Raw genomic sequence first — 6,000 nt, 5'->3', positions numbered from 1 at the left:
TGGCATGTTTAATATCACGGGAGAAAGAAAAAAATGTAATGACATGTGAAACTCATTGGCCTTACTCCTTAGTTTTGATTTTTCCTTGCTAGGTAGGTATATAGGAGTTTTGACTTAACATAAACTCGATGTCTAATGACGTTTTCTTCACGAATTACAAAAAAAAAAAAAAAAAAGAGAATGAAAAAACAAGGAAGTCTTTTTTGGTTTTTGAAATATGTTCACACTAAAACATTGTGGGGCCAAAAATTATATTATTAATATAAAATATTTTTTTTATGTAAATATATGGTTTTTTCTTTAATTTTATGGGACCAATATACATTTTTATATATATTATACAAAGATAAAAAAATTAGGGGGCCATGGCCACCCTAGTCTTAAGTTTTTTTTTTTCTTTTTTCTTTTTATCTGATTGTACTAGAGATAAGTTGTTATTTATAATTAGAAAGTTAAGGTGGTAGGTTAGTAGTAGTACTTTTATCAATTTTTTGCTTAGTTATCAATGTCATATTTGGCTTTGAAGATATGTCCCCTGACCTATATTATTTTATTCAAATCTTTGGTTTATATTTAAAGTTTTGCAAATCTCTGACTTTGTGAATTCAATTCAATACATTGAATAGTCGATTAATAAAATATCTTGAATCAAGTCTTTTTTCTTTTCAACATACAAAAATTGCTGTGAAATTGTTAAGAATTGATACATAAGAATTTGTAGGTTATATATATTGAACATCCTTTATTCAGGATGATAAAAACATTTAGTCAACATTTGACGGGTAACCAAAAACAATATTAATAAACAAAAATCAAATTGAACAATATCAGCACATGTTGAGGAGACTCTAAACTATTCCTTGATAAAATTCCACAAGTAAATCATTTATATATGCATTTTCAACAACAACAAAAAATCATTCATATGTGAAAAAAAATTGTATTATATAAATTTGAGTTGTTTTTTTTTCTTTTTTGAAAATAAATTTGACTTGTTTTAAGAGCAAAGAAATCAACGGCTTTGATTTGTTCATGTTGTTCGATTACAATTGTGTTGTGTGCCAACTCAGGATTCATAATGGTGAGTACCAAAGAAAACGACAATATAATAAAGCCTCTTTTCTCATCAAACTTGGGACTAATTTATTGGCCGGTCCATATTTAATTTAATTTTTTATGATCTAATCTTAAGAATTTTTATAATAGTTCTTTCTTGATCACTTAAATATTGGTCATATCATAGTTTAATTATTTAATAGACACTTTTTAAGTTTTGAAAACAAATTAACAGAATATTTTATTTAACAATATGGCAGAAAAATGACTGGTTTAATATTATATAATTCCAGTACTGTTTGATGTGTATCTCCAACCAACCAAGCTGAGTTAAAGACACCTTTAAGGTCTTTTAATCTAATCCACACAGTTCATTTTTCTAGTGTTTGGAATTTTAGAAAATGTGGAGGAAAAATTTATAAAAAGAAAAGTGAGGAAAAAAATGTAAACAAAAGTGATTTTTTTTAAAAAATTCTTTTTCTAATATTTATTTGATAAGGAAAGTTGAGGAAAATTAAGAATTTTGGCTATTGTTATTTCTCTCTCAATAATTTAATCTTCACATTACATTCATTCCCAACAATATATATTTATATCCTAAGTAGAAACAATGTAAAATAAGATTGTTTAGTTTTAAAGTTGTAAATATTGTTTATAATTTTAATAAAAATTGTTTCATTGTTTTAAAATATATATATATATGGAAGACTTCTTAATGGTTACTACCCATAGATGGGTACTAACAATTATGATGATGTGGCAACATAGTGACTTGCGGTACTAACAATTATGATGATGTGGCAACATAGTGACTTGGTATAGCAAGTCAACAACAGGTAAATATTTTTTTCTATATTAATTTCGAATTTAGTTTTTTTTTTTTGCCATAATTAATGGTGTTCTCAACCAATGAGAAACAATAGTTATATTTAGAAATTGACATACATTTGAAAAATGAAAAAGTTTACAATATTATATTTTCATAATAAATACACATTTTTCATCAGGTAAGCCGTCTAAAAATTTGAAAAAAAATCAAAATATATTTATAGAAATATTAATTAACAACTATAAATATGAACCATTGATCTTAATCTAATGGTTAATATTAAAGTAACCATCCATGGGTAGTAACCATTAAGAGTGCACTCATATATATATAATAGAATGAATTATAGTTTTATAGTATATATAAATATTTATATCAATAATCTCTACATATATGGCATCTAAACACAACGTTGATATAAATATATATATATATTTACATGATTATATGACATATATATAAAATACAATAATATTTAAAAATAAATTAATAATGGAAATAAAATAAGAATATAAAAAGTTATAGTGTAAAGAGTTGTATACATGCATTTGTTAGATTAAAATAAATATAGGCATATGAACAATCATATATACATGTAGGCGGAATTAATATATAGAATGAACATATACAAAAGGAGGATCGAATATTGTATACATTTAGCCATTGCAATTGATAACATTGATATAGCTTTAGATCTACAAAAGAAAATAAACAGAAGTTAGAACGAGTACACGGGCTTCCAAGCTCTCATTAACTCTTTTAGATGGAGTTACTGAAAGTCAGAATGAGCAGTGAGCTTGGAGACCGGTACTCTATATTTATAGAGTGAGACCTACCATCAGAGTCTCTGCCACAGATTGAGATATTCTCTCAATCAATTGGGATATGAAAAATCGGGTAACAACAAAATCATGTAACAAATAATGTTGACCATTAATTAGAATATTTTGTCAATAAATTAAATATTGACTTTAATATATTAAATCAATTAGTTGTAACAAATTAATTTTATATACCAAATAAATAAATATTCTAACATTCTCCCACTTAATCGGCATTTAAATTAATATATTACTTAAGCCCGACGATCATCCCCGTTAGATAATAAACACATGAATCATGGCGATAGGTCATCTTTTTATGACGAGTATTGTCTTCCATGTATTACAATATATTTATTACATAACAATGTAATTTATGTGGTTATGTACTTAAACGAATAAACCCTATGTTTATTCAGGTCCTATGAGGATAAAATTAAGATGTGCATAAATATGAGAAAACATCAAAATAAGAGTTTCATTGATAATAACTTCAGTTTGTACAATAAATTTACATAAGGGAACCAAGTCCTATGTTCACTACATGATCCTTGAATTTATGAGGTGGCAAGCCTTTCGTCATAGGATCACCAATCATCAATTTATTGCTAATATGTTGAATGACCACTTTATTTTCTTTAACACGTTCTCTCACGGCTAAGTACTTGATGTCGATGTGCTTGCTTCGACTACCACTCTTGTTGTTCTTAGCCATGAATACAGTAGCTGAATTGTTGCTGAACATTCTCAATGGCCTAGATATAGAATCTACAACTCTAAGGCCTGAAATGAAACTCTTTAGTCATACACCATGCGATGTAGCCTCAAAACATGAAACGAACTCGACTTCCATAGTAGAAGTAGCAGTCAAGGTCTATTTGTTACTCTTCCATGATATAACTCCACCAACAAACATAAACACGTAACCAGAAGTTGATTTACGTGAATCAGTACAACCAGCAAAGTGTGAATCTGAGTAGCCAACTACTTCTAGGTTGTCGGTTCGTCTGAACATGAGTTTGTAATCCTTAGTACCCTGAAGATACCTCATAACTTTCTTTGCAGCTTTCCACTGGTCTAATCCCGGGTTACTCTGAAATCTTCCTAGCATTCCGACAGCAAAGACAATGTCGGGTCGTGTGCACACCTGAGCATACATCAAGCTTCCAACAGCAGAAGCATATGGGATGTTCTTCATTTCTTCCTTTTCAAAATCATTCTTTGGACACTGGCTCAAATTTAATTTATTACCCTTAATGATAGGAGCAACACTTGGTGAACAATCTTTCATCCGAAATCTCTCTAAAACTTTGTTAATGTAGGTTTCTTGAGATAGACCTAAGATACCTTTGAATCTATCTCGATGGATCTTAATGCCAATGACATAAGACGCATCACCCATATCCTTCATCTCAAAGTTCTTTGAGAGAAATTGCTTCACCTCATATAGCATGCCCTTATCATTGGTTGCAAGAAGAATATCGTCCACATATAAAACAAAAAAACAAATCTTACTCCTACTGACCTTCTGGTATATACATTGATCCATGACATTTTCTTCAAATCCAAAAGAAGAGATGACATCATGGAATTTTAAATACCATTGGCGGGACGCTTGTTTTAAACCATAGATGGACTTCTTAAGCTTGCACACCAAATGCTCACCATCACTAGAGGAGAATCCTTCTGGTTGTTTCATGTATACCTCCTCCTCTAGGTCACCATTTAGGAAGGCAGTTTTCACATCCATCTGCTGCAGCTCTAAATCGAAATGAGCAACTAATGCCATGATAACTCTGAGAGAATCTTTCTTAGATACCGGAGAAAAGGTCTCCATGTAGTCAATTCCTTCTTTTTGAGTGAATCCCTTGGCAAAGAGTCTCACTTTGTGTCTCTCAATGTTGCCTAATGAGTCTTTCTTTGTTTTGAAGACCCATTTACACCCAATAACCCTCGCCCCATTAGGCAACTCAACAAGATCCCATACTCCGTTGCTCTTCATAGAATTCATTTCTTCATTCATGACATTGTACCACAGTTCTGATTCTTTGCTATTCATAGCTTGTGAAAATATTTTTGGATCATTTTCGGCTCCAATATTGTAGTCAGATTCTTGCAAATACATAATGTAGTCACTAGGTATTGCCGATTTTGTAGGTGGAATATGAACAATCCTATATACCTGTAGGTGGAATTAATATATAGAATGAACATATACAAAAGGAGGATCGAATATTGTATACCTCCAGCCATTGCAATTGATAACCTCGATCTAGCTTTAGATCTACAAAAGAAAAGAAACAGAAGTTAGAGCGAGTACACGGGCTTCCAAGCTCTCACTAACTCTTTTAGATGGAGTTACTGAAAGTCAGAATGAGCAGTGAGCTTGGGGATTGGTACTCTATATTTATAGAGTGAGACCTACCATCAGAGTCTCTGCCACAGATTGAGATATTCTCTCAATCAGTTGGGATATGAAAAATCGGGTAACAACAAAATCAGGTAACAAATAATGTTGACCATTAATTAGAATATTTTGTCAATAAATTAAATATTGACTTTAATATATTAAATCAATTAGTTGTAACAAATTGATTTTATATACCAAATAAATAAATATTCTAACAGCATCAACTATTTTTAGTTTATAATGTATCTTGTTATTTCCTTTGGTGAATTTGATGAAGAAAAAAAGCTTCAATCACTTGATAAAAAATAAACTATCACACAAATTTATAAGATAAAAAAATGATATGTATGTCTTTATTATTTTTAAATAAATATGATTTAATTATTTAAATTATCATAAAATATCTTTAAAATACCATATTTTAATTTATTTATTTATTTATTTATTTTTGTTTAAGTTTATGTTTGTTCTAGTTTTTGAATTTGGGAGTGACAACAAAATATTATATATTATATATTTAATACACTATTAAGTTTAAGTTTAATTAAATTTTATTTAAATTATAAAATGTATAGTTTTATTATTTTTAAATAATTATCATTGTAAAATATGTCAAAACTATCTCATTTTAATTTGCTTAATTATTTATTTATTTAAGTTTAAGTCATATTTACAATCTACATTTAAATATAAAGTTATTCTGTTAAATATAAAAATATTCGGTTAAAATTAACAGAAAAAAATAAAAAACGTTAAAACTAAAATTTTTTGTTATCTATACACTAGATATATATTGAGAGATTTTAGAGTAGTATATATCTTAAGATTAATATATTGTGTATATAAATATTAGAATATAGTGTTATATTCATTTGTACTTGGGT

The sequence above is a fragment of the Humulus lupulus genome, chromosome 8, assembly GCF_963169125.1.
Source record: "Humulus lupulus chromosome 8, drHumLupu1.1, whole genome shotgun sequence".
Taxonomy (NCBI): domain Eukaryota; kingdom Viridiplantae; phylum Streptophyta; class Magnoliopsida; order Rosales; family Cannabaceae; genus Humulus; species Humulus lupulus.
This window is presented reverse-complemented; position numbering follows the sequence as displayed.